Source organism: Oryzias latipes, chromosome 10 (genome assembly GCF_053564925.1).
Source record: "Oryzias latipes strain Hd-rR chromosome 10, Olatipes_Hd-rR_3.1".
NCBI classification, from domain to species: domain Eukaryota; kingdom Metazoa; phylum Chordata; class Actinopteri; order Beloniformes; family Adrianichthyidae; genus Oryzias; species Oryzias latipes.
In genome coordinates this window covers 27,962,386-27,976,790 of record NC_136246.1, presented here as the reverse complement: position 1 = coordinate 27,976,790, position 14,405 = coordinate 27,962,386, and the positions used below count along the sequence as shown (strand labels likewise).

General features: G+C 39.7%; 3 long non-coding RNA genes across 4 annotated transcripts in view; 1 reads left to right on the top strand and 2 right to left on the bottom strand.

Annotated features, from left to right (window-relative positions):
- Positions 1 to 14,405, bottom strand: part of LOC111947463 (uncharacterized) — a 152,021-nt gene that overhangs the window by 101,685 nt on the left and 35,931 nt on the right. The window lies entirely within an intron of this gene.
- Positions 1,977 to 2,616, top strand: LOC111947464 (uncharacterized). Its single transcript, XR_002873315.2, has 2 exons — positions 1,977 to 2,199; positions 2,278 to 2,616. It is a non-coding gene; the product is annotated as an uncharacterized LOC111947464 (long non-coding RNA).
- On the bottom strand, positions 2,623 to 3,785 carry LOC111947466 (uncharacterized). Its single transcript, XR_002873320.2, has 2 exons — positions 3,649 to 3,785; positions 2,623 to 2,895 (listed from the first exon to the last, which is right to left on the bottom strand). It is a non-coding gene; the product is annotated as an uncharacterized LOC111947466 (long non-coding RNA).

Here is a 14,405-nt window from a genome sequence, read left to right as displayed (position 1 = left end):
AGTTCTTTGAAAACGCATTTATTTATTTAGTCACAAAAACAAAAATAAACTCAACATAACTGGGGAATCTGTAAACACGCTGCAAAACTTTGTCATTGATTTGCCTTTAGGTGAAAGTATTCCAGCTTTGTGAACGCTGCAAACATGCTGTCATGAGAAAAGTCTGCACCCTGCAAAAGGTTAGAAATACAAAAACAGTGCAAAAGCAGCCTTTAAAAGCACCCCCGTTTTTGTTTTTTTTGGGGAACAGAGTCATTCTTAATGCTAGATTGCTGCTTGGATCTGTGTCTGATGGTTTCCTTGTTTCTTCATTACAGAAAATTAATTGACAAAATTTGCCTTTGGGCAAATACAGAAAAGCACCCGTTTTGCTCTAATAACCACGGTTTGTGTTTTGTATCACATTGAGGTTATTTAGTTAAAAAAATGTGACAGCCTGGTGACACAAAGCACAAAACATCACTAAATTCATTAGAGACAAGCAGCTATTGGTGCTACAAGAAAATAAATGAATGCTTGACATGATGATTAGTGTAAAAACATGTTATGTTATTTATCTTTCCTATGATGTCCTGTGATTCACGACAGTCACAAACACGTTACACATAAAAGGTATATGAAGGTTCATTTCTATTGCACCCTTCACAGATAAATGTTTGTGATTTACAGAGTAAAATAAATTAAAGACGGGGAAAGATTATAACAGTAAACAAAACAGAGTACAGAACAATTAACTAGAAGCTCTGCCGAAGTTTGCAAATTGTCTGGTAGAATATTTTTCTGTAGTGTTAGTCAACTTGTTAAAAAAAAACATCCAAAAATAAATTTGAAATGCAGATACAATTTTAGTGACATGAATGAAAAAAAAAGATATTATGGCCATTAGATGCCTGATTAATCAACTTGGTAAAAAAAAAAAAAAAAAAGTGATGAAAAGGAAAGAAAAAAAGGAAATTAGACAATTTTGTTTCACTATTTTTTAAATCTAATATAACATTTTTACCTTTTAAAATGTTTACCTGCAACAAGCAGGATTTCTTTCCCACACTGCTCTGGAAAGAGCGGAAGCAAAATATGGTGTCAAAATAGAGCCTAAAGTATTGCGCATCAAAACAGTAAAACCGCGCATCAAAACCCCAAATCTGCGAATCAAAATGCATAAATTGAGAACCAAAACCCACAATTTGCAACCAAAAGCCTTTCCCCAAAGCACAATCCTATTTCTCAGCTGCCGATTTGTTTTCTCGCCATTCTGAAATCCTGTTTTTGAGTTGCAGTTTTATTTTGAAACTGTCTTTTTGAGTTGCGCTTTTATTTTTTGAGTTGCGCTTTTATTTTTTGCGGTTTTGATTCTAAAACCTGTCGACACGTAAAAACAGCGACATGTCAGTCAAGGGGAGGGGAGGCGGGACATCCCTGATATCCAGAAGCTCATTGGCTACCGAATAAGACCGAGTCTTACGTCAACAGACCAGTTTACAATGTGCCGGTAAGTTTCTCATGTTTTTCATATCTTTTACTATATTAAAATATCAAAATTGTACTTTATTTAACCAGAGGACGCCAGCACATTCAGATGAGGAGCTCCCCCAGTAGCTGCTAGTGAAAAAAGATGTTAGAAAGTTAGATGTTGCATGAAAAACTATCACCATTGTTCTCCTGTGTTAGAATGCTAGCTAGCTCAATGCTAGCGGGGTATCCAGCTCTTCTCATGACTTTTGTGGATTAAACAAAGTACATTTTTTACCACAGTGTCAGGATCGGTCATGTAAACCTGGGAATAATTGTCCGTGAATTGTCACTAGGGTTAATCAAATATGTTATAACCTATAAGGTTTCTCAATATTTTTCAGGGTTTACAGACAGAGGGAATTATTGAACAGAGAAACAATATTGCTGTGCCATATTATTCAAAATGTATGCGTCTTCACTATGCAGACTGGCAGAAGTCCGGTATTCGAGTGAACCAGAGCAGAGTAAATTGTAGCAGACCAGCAAAAACGTGTTTTATTCCACTTAAAATTATTCCAGTATTAGACATCAATAGAATTATTAGTATATTTAATTGGGTGGTGGTTTTAAAATTGACTATTGCTGTATGTCTGTTGTTTTCTATAAGGGCCGTTGTTATGCATACCATAACAAAAAAGGCAGGAATACTGAGGCAGCTACGACGTGGATGTCTACATCTTCTTTAAGGTAATGAAAAAAAATTTAATCTTAATTTTTCTCTTCTTTTTTTGGTTAATTAACTTTGCTGTTTTTGTTTCTTTCCAGATGCAGGCCCCAAAGACGTCCCAGTGTGATGCAAAGGCTGTCCAGCAGGCTCACAGACATCTCCTGTCAACTGAAAGAGAAGCCTTTAAAATAGTTGTCCATTTTGACCACACTGTCTGCTTCCCATTTCTTAGTGCCTGTACGAAAACAGTGACTTTTCCACCTCAAGTCTTTTAAGGAGTTTTAAAAACAGTTATTTTAATTTCTCTGAATTGTGGTTCAGAATTTCACAGAACCTAATGCACTTGACTCTGTGTTTCAAAGATCTTTGCAAAACCATCAGTCTTTTGTACAAAACACATTCAATGGTCAAACATTAAAAAATGAAGCTTTACAAAATACCAGTGGTGATTATTAGCCATTTATTTTCTTAAGGGGGGCAGTATTTTGTAAGGCAGATGAGATCTGTTCACATTGTTAGTTTTTGTTACATCCTGCTGTGATGACATGCATAGATCAGTACATAAATGTTAATGTCTTGGCCATGGTTTTCTGATGTCCCACAAGGGTTGAACAGGTCTGAGAGGAGAGAGGACAAGCCACAGAGGGAACAACAACTCCAACAGTTTCCTGCTCTGCCTGGTTTAAGTTAGTCTGTCGTCCAATGTCCACAGCATCCTGCACACAAAGAAAAATGTATTTAAGACAGTTAAAATGAGTGTGTGTGTGTGTATATATTTATATATATATATACACACACACACACACACACCTTAATTGCTACTCAGTAGCTGCATATTGTGAAAGGTAACTTCCTGTGTTAACCTGCAATCTTTAAGGTTGAGAAAATTATTTTGGAATACAGTTCAGAATCAGAAAAACTTTATTGATCCCACCTGTGGGAAATTTGCTCTGGTACTTCAAATAAAAATTCTGTTTCTTTTATGTATTTATTTTAAATAGGGATTAACTTGATCCCAAACTAGGAAAGGTGTCACTTTCTTGCAGCAATATGTTGCTTTGTTGTTCAATCCATCTGTGTAATCCCTAAGGAAATATTGAAAAACCTTATATATACACATGAATGTACTTCTTAAAAAACAATTTGATTAACCATAGTGACAATCCACGGGCAATTATTCCCAGGTTGACATGACTGATCCTGACACTGTGGTAAAAAATGTACTTTGTTTAATCCACAAAAGTCATGAAAAGAGCTGGATACCCCGCTAGCATTGAGCTAGCTAGCATGCTAACACAGGAGAACAATGCTGATAGTTTGTCATGCAACATCTAACTTTCTAACATCTTTTTTCACTAGCAGCTACTTGTGGAGCTCCTCATCTGAATGTGCTGGCGTCCTCTGGTTAAATAAAGTACAATTTTGATATTTTAATATAGTAAAAGATATGAAAAACATGAGAAACTTACCGGCACATTCTAAACTGGTCTGTTGACGTAAGACTCGGTCTTATTCGGTAGCCAATGAGCTTCTGGATATCAGGGATGTCCCGCCTCCCCTCCCCTTGACTGACATGTCGCTGTTTTTACGTGTCGACAGGTTTTAGAATCAAAACCGCAAAAAATAAAAGCACAACTCAAAAAATAAAAGCGCAACTCAAAAAGACAGTTTCAAAATAAAACTGGAACTCAAAAACAGGATTTCAGAATGGCGAGAAAACAAATCGGCAGCTGAGAAATAGGATTGTGCTTTGGGGAAAGGCTTTTGGTTGCAAATTGTGGGTTTTGGTTCTCAATTTATGCATTTTGATTCGCAGATTTGGGGTTTTGATGCGCGGTTTTACTGTTTTGATGCGCAATACTTTAGGCTCTATTTTGACACCATAGCAAAACTAAGAAAAAACAAAGCAGGTAAAGAAAAGGAGGGGGGGATCAATTGTTACAGAGAACAAGACGCTATTCCAGCATCTGCTCTGTTGAACTGATTTGTTGTGAGGATGAGTGAGTACAGGGAGAGTGTGTGATTCTAACACCAAGTGCAACGTAACCTGTCGAAAAGAACCAGGCTTAAGCTAATTATATTTCCAAACTCAACGCTTGGCATCCCATCTCCACTAGAAAACATGGCATGTTTTCACTAGTTTATCACTTAATTTTCCTAAATGCAGATTATAAATGGACACACTGCTCTTAAAACTCATGGTGAGTGTTGTATACTTGTATAGCACTTTTCTACCTTCTTCTAAAGCCCATAGTGCTTTACAGTCACACTCACACACTGATGGCGGCTCCGCTGCAGAGTACTGGCGCCAGCCTTCTACCAGACGCAAGGTGGGGTTCAGTGTCTCGCCCAAGGACACTTTGACACATTGGCGGGAATCAATCTTCTGATCAGAATCTTCGATCTTCTGATCAGAGATCAATTGCCCTACCACTGCACTGCGGCCGTCCAGTCATGGGGCGTCATCACCACACTAATACTTTTATATTAATAATAATTTTTTAAAAATTACATAATTAAAAGTCACAGGAAACCTTTTGAAAATAGATCAAACTTCAGGGAAAAAAGAATCAGAAAATAAAAGTGTAATTTAGACTCATAATGCAGTGATTATACTTTTAATGGTTTGATCTATTCATTTAGGATTTTGTCACATTAAGGTGCTCTAATATCTTTAAACATCCGTCTGACATTTGTGTTTCTTGAGTTTTGGTTGTAGCTTTATTTTGAAAGTTCATTGTCTTTTAAGGTTTTCCGCATCATGTCTGCACATACTGTCAGGAACATTGAAGTTAAATGAATATGTTTTCCTCTTTTATGTAAAAAAATTTAACACTTTTTTAAGTCTAAATCTTTTTTTTAATTTTTTTTTTAACTTGTCCTGTCCAACAGCTAGGCAGGCAGATGAGAGCTGAGGGCCTCTTGTGTTGGACATATTTTACTTTAACAAGAGGGGTTATTAATCTTCAGACAAACCAAAGGTGTGACTGAACAAACCCCTTTTGTAATTGAGGCCAAACTTTATTCATTTCAACCATGATTGAAAATCTTTGGTGTTGGACCGGACGGAAAAGGAAAGAAGGGAAGAAGAGGGATGGATGTCAGAGGGGGGGGGGGGGGGGAATAGTGTGAGGGGGCGGTAAGACCATGAAGCAGCATAGAGCAGACAGGTTTACTGGTTGTTTATCGTTACGGTACAGTTCAAATGTAGTACAAAACGGGCGGGGCCTGTTCACACACACTCAAATATTATCAACACACCTGCTAGCTGCAAAAAATGATCACATGTCAACATGTACATAAAACAGATAGTGTTCACGAACGCATACCTATTCCTTTAAACCAACTAGTGTGAAATCTTTCATTCATTCAATCATGCAAACTATAAGCAAACTATAAGCAAAGGTGAGCTAACACCTGTGCTCAGGTGAGTGTTTATGTTCTTCTAAAATGGATGGTGGAATGTGAAAAGAAGGAGGAGGAGCGCCCAGCCACCCCCACACCCAGACCCCCGCCGCAGCAGCAGCGGCAGCCGGAATTCCCCCAACGCCACACGGGAACAGGCAGGGAACAACCGCCCCCCGGGCGACCAAGACCGCCACCCAGGCCAGGGCCAGCAGGACCGCCGCGAGGCCCCCAGAGCCAGAGAGCAGGGACCCACCCCCCAGGGACACGAACACCCCCGGCTCAGGTGTAATACGAACCCCCCACCGTGCGGAGAGAGCACGGCCGGGCTCAGGGAGCCGGCACCCAAGGGACACGGCCGCCATCGCCAAGGGGCCCGCACCCCCCACCAGGGAAGGGGTAGGGGACAGATGGACCCAGGTCCCACCTTCCTTGCAAAATGTGTGTGCGTGTATGTGTGTTTGAGAGGGTGTGTGTGTGCATGTGTGTGTGTTTATGTTGGAATGTATATATTGAAGGGGGAGGGGTGTGTGTACAAAGCGGGGTGCAGTTAAAATTGGCGAGTAGGGCACTAAGGGGACATCTCCTGATTACTCACAGTGATGTCCCCTCACCCTCCCCACCAAGGGGCCCTAAATGTCTAAGGTGCGGTTAAAATTGGCGGGTAGGGTTATATGAGGAAGGGGGTAAGTTGGGGACAGCTGGTAGACTGTCCCCCGGTGGTCAAACAGCTGTCCCCCAGCCCCCCCCCCAGCAAAGGGGCCAGGGCGGAGGCGCCGACACCCCAGGCCCGGCACCACCCACCCCACACAGAGAGAGAGGAGCCAGAAAGCGTCGCCCCCCCCGGAGCAAGCCCAGGCCCCCACCCCCAGACGCCGGCCCTAGAGGAGCTCTGGTCAGGCCTTGACGGGACCGAGGAGGCCAACCGGCCGAGGCAACCACTGATTGCCTCAGCGGAGACCCCGACCCGTTAGCCCCCCCGACCCGTACCAATAGTGGCCCCCCCTCCCCCCCAGAACGCCCCCCCACAGGACAGGGCCGACAAGCCCCCCACCCCAGACCCCGCAGCCGAAGCGGATGACACCCAGAGCGACCGGGGGCCCCGAGAGGGTTGTCCCGTCCCGTCCCAGAGCCAGGGAAGGGCCGATCCCAGCCCCAGGTGCAGATGGGCAGCCCATCCAGCGCCGCTGGGCCCCCCCCCGAGCAGCGCCCCCCGCCAACCCCCCTCAGCACAGGCAAAGGGACCACCCCCCCAAGCCAAGCCAGACCACCCCCCCACCCCCCCACCAAGCACCCCCACACCCAAGCCCAGAGGACCACGCAGCGCCCCAGCCCGCCCCACCCAGGCGCCGGACCCGACCCCCCGACCAACGGAGCCCCCACCACCCCCCGCCAGGCACCGGAGGCCCCGACCCCCACCCCAAACCACCGCAGAAGGGCAAGGAGCAGCGACGACCAAGCCCCCCACCCCCTAAGTCATGGAGTCAATCACAGGAGACCAGAGAGACTGAATTCTTTCAAAGTTACTTGAGCTTTGGGCTGACATTTTTTCCAAGCTGATATGATCAAACAGCAGATTTCTGTGTTGACTTATGTTTATATTTTTCTTGTTTTTCCAATTTATTAAAATAGTTTTTTTGGCAATACAAAGAGTTGTGAAAATGATAGATGCTAATCCTTCTTCTATATCGATGGCACTCATGTCACCAAGCACACAAAGTGACGGTGAGGCCGTGATTGAAACCTAAAGCCAGACTGATAAATCGGCACATACCTGCTGCCAGAGAGCCTGGACAGGAGTGCAGAACCACAGTGCGTGCATGTAGCTGTCGGGTAGATTATTATCACAGTGCTCGCAAATGTCTGAGTTACTGAGACCCATCTTGAACATCATCTGTCCAGTGTAGTAAATTCTGTGAAGAGTTTTGAGATGGATTAGCTGCAGATTTGGACTTTTTATCAGTTTAAAGGTGTTTAGACAGAGTTCTGACCAGAAGCTTTCATCTGTGCTGATGCTCAAATCTGCATCCCATTTTTTTGTTGTAAGGGCAATATTGTTATCTAAATTACATAAAAGTTTGTATATTTTGGAGAGAGTTTTATTCATTGAAAATTAATCAGAGTGGTAACAACATCTGGTAGCTTTAAATCGTCGTCTTTAAATTTATACTTTTTAGTAATACTTGATTTAAGTTGCTGATATTCCAAGAAGTTATTTATTCCATGTTTGTCTTGAAGTTCCTGGGGAGTTATGAATCTTCTATCAATAATTACGTGCTCTAGTTGTTTTATGCCCCCTGCTTGCCAAGCTGGGAAGTGAATCATTTTTTTGTTAATAAGGATGTCCGGGTTGTTCCAGATGGGTGTCATTTTGCACGGTTGAATTGATGATTTTGATATTTTGAGAAATTCCCACCAGGCTGTTAAAGTGGCATTTATATTAATGCTTTTGAAACATCTTCTATCAATAATTACGTGCTCTAGTTGTTTTATGCCCCCTGCTTGCCAAGCTGGGAAGTGAATCATTTTTAAATTTTGTTGGTAAATTAACTTAAGATTTAGATTTAAATCTAAATCTTAAGTTTTTACAAAGTTCAGTGTGCAACAATAACTACCCTAACGTGAAAAAATATGGGTAATAATAACATTCACGTTGTATAAAAATGTAGTTCCTTTAGTCTTTAATGGCATAGATAAGTTTCATTCTTTTTTTTTTTTTTAAACTAAAGGGTAAAATTAAGAAAAAATACCTTATCTTTATTCTTAACTTTGTCTCTAAAAAATTGAATCAAATTACAAAACCCTCATTAACTTTACGAAAGTAGAGACTTATCCAGAAAGAAATGCCAAAAAGGCTCAGTGCAATGGATCAACCAGTACAAAAACAAAAAAAGAAACATTTACTAAATCATAGCTGATATAATTCGCCACCCAATTGCTTTCAGTGAACTCATTCTTGTTAGTCAAGTCTTTAAAACACTGCTGACTATATCTATGATGGCTAACAGCATAGTAACAGCTGTGAAAAAAATCCACATCAGAGTGCAGCTTCAGCGGGTAACATCTTTGTCTCAGCGGTCCACCAAAGGCCTGCATGCTCCAATTACTTCATTGCTTTTTAATAAATTAGATTACTTTAGATTGATTGACAGCTGTGGCAGCTCTCTTGGTAATGCTGCACATGAAACGTGCTGCACACTCTGCTCCAGCTCATGTCTGCACACAGAAGTGCACATTGTTTCCTACCCCCGAAATGGGAAAAATCTGGTGAAAATAATCATCGTGTAGTATAAAAATCAAGTTCCTTAAGTCTTTTGTGGCAAAAAATACATTATTATTTTTAAATTTGTCTGGAAAAAGATAACAACTTCTATTTATGAAAGCAGACAGTAATCCAAAAAGAAACTACTACTTTTTTTATTTATTTTTTTGCAGCAGAGTACCAGTTATTTTTCAAAGCTGGGCATTAAAGTTTAAATAAATCTGCTTTAATCCAAATAATAAGTGAACATAAAGTAGTAGCTATCCAGATATTTTTTATTCATTTCTCTATTTTCTTCTACTATATACTTGCTGTTTCCTTGGCAGCAGTCAAAGGTGGGACTGTGAGGTCTTTGAAAAGTACCACCATGCTAACCTTGTTACATTCAGTCAAGTACAAATGCCAGAGAGGATTCTGCTGTCAGGAGCCAGAGCTCAGCATATGAATGTGACAGTGATATTTTGCGAGTCATGCAGGTACGAACACAGAAGGCTGTGGCCTGCCCTGCATGTGTCCACCCACACTTGCACCCTTCCTTGCTCAGTATTGGATGCTAGCCAGGGCTGCATGCGAGTCTCGGCCAGCTGGCGCCTGCCTGCCACTCAGAACCCTATCTCCACATGCAGATGGACTCCACCCACAACTGGCAATGGGCAGAGCAGAGCTCCACGATCAATTAATCATAAATTGCACTCTGGTTACATCACGGCAGGACGACAAAATCATTCAAAGTAATTGAAAAACAATCTTTTGGGGGACACGTTATCATATGTGAACCATGCAACCTTTTTTTTACTACAAAAATACAGTGTTTCAAGCAGTAATGACACCCATTTAAAATTATGTGTCACTTCCAACCCTCTCAATTTGAATGATTTTATGTCATCACATAGATGCTTGAGATGCTTAGTAACCTGCTCGTGAGGGCGCGGAGGTTTGTCCACTGACATTACTGATTTAGACTTCATGCATCTGAGTGCCAACTCTGGCTTCCAGTGCAGATAAAGGGAGCCGTGTAGTTACCTGCATAGATAATTGAGTGGAAAAGCTGGTTCTTAGTAATTACAGGGATTACTGTTATTACTTTGCAAATCTATTAGTTTAAATGAACCTTGTTGTTCCCTCAGTACAGACTGATCTTTCTTCTGTGTAATTTGAGAAGTAGCAACATTATTTTATAAAAAGACAAACATTTAAAGGATTAATCCTATAGTATGGTTCACAGTTTGTCACATATCTAAAAAAAACACTATTAGATAAAAAAAAAAAAAAACTCTTAAAAGGGCCTATCTCATGCAAAATCAAGTTTTCTGAGCTTTTAAGGGTAATATAATATGAATTACTCAGGAAAAAAACAACCCCAAATCTCTGAGCATTCCTCTAAAAACCTGCACTCTGAGCACCAGCCCCTCCCCAAGCATGAACACAATAGGGTTCTCACACTGTGATGTCACAAAGTGAGGAACAGCCCTGAAGAGGCTGTGCTGCCAACACGGTCCCCAGGCTAAGACACACACCCACTTTCTTCCCGCACTGGCAGTGATTGGCTAAACGCTTTCATTGTCTATGCACTATACGCTCATCCATCTTTCAAAAAGTTCGGGTGTTGTTTGCTTTCGTGGCAAAACGCAAACGCCGTCGAGATAGGCTTTAGGTTAACGTCATGAAATGGGCGGCACCCACAAAGAGGTCATTTTCCAAACCGGAAGTTGGAGAAAAAAAAGTGAAAATAACTAACATTTCATAGAATAAATGTTTTTTATTGTGCGTTAAGGTAATACATTATCCTATATGGATGTAACTTACTCTAAAAGGCTTAAGAATAGTATTTAATGAGAGCATGCAAATAAGTAAAGTTTTAGCAATGATAAGTCATTCTTTTGAATTAAAACTATAAATTTTAAACCAAATAATGAAATAAATGTGGTCCAAAAACATCTAATTAACTTTTACCATGTGTTTGTTGTTTGGTGTTAATTAGAAAATTATAAATTGACCTTCCTTCAGGCATTTACGTAACACTACATCAGCATTTGTCATGTAATTTTTAATAGATGGATGGATTGTTGTTAACTGTTTCCTCTTAAAACTTGTTTGTGCGTACCATAAACAACGGTAGACTGCATCAAACTGTGACAGAGACAGCCTTTCTGATGTTCGCTGACTGTATTAACATAAATTTATTCTTTGTTCATTTTTATTCAGAATAAAATAGGTTAACCAGTAAAAGAAACATCAATTCAAAGCAGCCATCGGACAGCTGCATAAAAATGCACAGTTAAAACTAAATGAAAGCTCTGGAGTTTAATTAATTTTCTTTTATGTTTTCTTTTCTTTCCCTCCTTACATTCAGAGAGCATTGTGTTACATGTCTAGCCTAAAGGGATATTTACCATAAAGTGGAAAACTTCTTCTAATTTTATTTAACAATGTTGATGCAGCATTTTACAACTAAAATTAACTTCAACAAAATAAGTGAGTAAAAAAAAACAGTTCAAAGGCATTACTGAATAGAAACACGTGTCATTTCTGCCATGTATTCTCAAATGATGAAATTTGTTCACAGGTGACAGGAATAAAAATACATCTATACAAAAGTTCAGACGTTGTTTGTTCTTATGGGAGAAACGCAGAGACACGCTGCTGAGGCCGGCTCTAGGTTAACGGCAGGAAATGGGCGGCACCGACGAGGAGCCAAAGCCGGTGCCTAGATCGAGTCGTCCTACTTCTGGGTAGAAAAAGAGGCTGGGAAAATAACTAATTGTTCATTAAAAACGGTTCTTTAGTATGCCAAAGGTAATAACTTCTCTCATATATAGTTTACTATGAAAGGCTTAGAATTGCATGATAAACCGGTGGGCCCTTGAATGTATGAAGGCAGGTGCATTTGCCTGTTGTGGATACCTAACAGGTGAGAATGGACATAGGACGATATTTGTGTATATGAGAAGTTCTTAACAGCAGCATAACGACATGAAAAAGGGAAAAGAAAAACGTAGTGTGTCTCTGCACGATCGACTATTTTGACATGTCCATTAAATTGCACGTCAGCTACAAGTGTTTGCATAGGAAATAGTTTGTAATTTTTTAACATGTGAACAACTGTCATCAGCTATTATGTTCCATATTTTGTAAATACTGTATATTTTACTGCAAAGTAACATTTAACAGTAGCTACAAATGATATTTTAAACTAAACTGAGTATCATTCGAAATGGTATTTTTAGTTTAGGAAACTTTATAGTTGATTTGATAGAACATCTCAAAAATTGTTATATAATATAATGTTTAACTTTCAACTGGCTTGTCTTTTAAAACCAGTAAACAAAGGAAATAAAAGTTTAAAAAAACACTGCTATCAACACAAATTATCAATATACACAGCTTTATTATAGTTTAAGCATTGTTAAATAGTTTGTTATATTTGTGGCTTGACTTGCACTGACCCCCAATATAGACTCAATGATTGGCTTGGATATTAAAATTTGATTTTGAACGAAAATTATTCTTATTGCATTTCAAAATAGCAACTAGTTCTAACCCAACCCTGAATCTAAACCCTGACATTTCTGCAATCCTGCTTTGGTGTTCACTCTGATTTATCAGATAAACAGTGTAGTTTTCAAACACTTGATAATAGCACTCTGTGGAGTTTTTAAAAAAGGACCAAGTACACACATAGACACACACATACACAAATTCCCATGTGCATAATCAAGAGTACCAAATACAAAATAAAAAAACAACCAAGTCAGCCCATCCATCAATTTATCTTAGATGTTACTTCAATAGCGAAGAGGAAGAATGGAAGCTTGGATCTACAGTTAATATAGTTTTGTAGTATTATTTTTAGAAAACCTGAGAATGAGAGAAAAATTATTTTTGTTCTTTTGAAACCCACTCAAGAGCTTTGATCAGACTTCAGTTTCACCCGTGCTTGTAATTTTATCCAAAAGATAACTCATAAAGCTTCTACATATTCAAATGGTTCTGCAACTGTCACACAGCCATACATAGAATATCAAGATCATATGTACTTTCTAAGAACTTCCTGGAATTGTTTTCATCAAGCAAAATCACATTATAATCCTGACGTTCTTCTGTGTATTGGAATGGTAAAAAATAAATGTTGCTGGGGTATTAATTTATGAAATATGAGAAGTTGCACGCTCTCCCAGTTCACTTGCAATAATTAAAAAGGAAGCCATTCAAACATCTCTACTGGATCCAAGTCCCTGATTGGTCAAAGTTCGACCTAGTTTATAGACCCACTTCAATCATCTTTTTAACTATTCACATTTTTTTTAGCCAAAAGAAAAACAAAAAAAGAAACCTGTGTTGATTTCTAGCATAAAGATTCTGCAGAGCGGCAGTAGTTCATCCAAAGTTCCCCTGTGAGTTATGAGAAAGACTGCTGCTGTGAAAGATAGCATTCGCTCATTTCCTGTGATCCCTTTGTTTACACTCTCTCCCACTAGCTTCTAGCGACTCACAACCCCAAGCTTTAGCGGTGCAACCAAAACAGCGAGCAATATTGCAGCTATCCAGCTGTACAGTTTTGAGCCAGAGGCCAGCTCGGATGAGACTTTCACAGATCTATTTGTCTGCAAGTGGATGCATCAGAATGGAGCATAGCAGGGAGCTGGTGGCCCGCCGATTGTTTGTACGTAGAAACTGCAAGCTTTTTCAAAATGCTTTTTTTTGTCTGCTTCCCTTTCCAGCCTAATAAAAAAATGATCTGAAATGCAGTTTTTAACCTTAATTTTCTTTATATATGTCCTCTATCATGAGAAAAGTGCCATAAAGGATGTTAATAACATCAAAAACAAGAATTTTCATTGGAGTGGGTCTTTAACTTCCAACACGCCTTTTGCACATAGTGCTTGAAAATTAACATAAAACTTGCATTGCAACGCATGAACACAAGAGCTTGGAATGCGGTACCCCGAAACGGGCATTTACACATGTTTATAAAGACTTTTCATTGAAAGTGGTCGTTGATTGCACCTTGCCGATGCTATATGCACTATGTGAATATAGCATTTAATGTAAATGATTTTCTGCCTGTAAAAGTGGCCTTGGCCTGTCCAGGATGCATCCTGCCTGCCTCTTAAATTCACTGATATAGTCTACAGCTACCATGAAGCTAATCAGGATGAAGCCAGTATACATAATTGAACGGATGGTTGAAATTTCTCATTTTTGCTGAAAGGACACTCATCCCAAAGCCAGATGTTTACACAAAACCAAGGTGACAGAATCAAGACCTAATCTTTTAGGGGTTTGCTTCTGAACTGCTTTTGATTTATTTTTAATTTAGGTTGCTAGAAAGCAGTTGCAATCACTATGGGCTTTAGGGAAAATCATGGCAATAAATTATCAACAGGGAAACATTTACTCTAAAGCTCTCTGCTCTTAAATGTGGGTTTTACTTGAGAGCTCTAGACGCAGATTCATTAACTTTTAGACTCTTGAGAGTTTCTACACCTCTGTGAACACTGTCTTGCATTTTTTAAATATATCTTCAGCCATCTCCATGTTTTCCTAACACCTGCAATG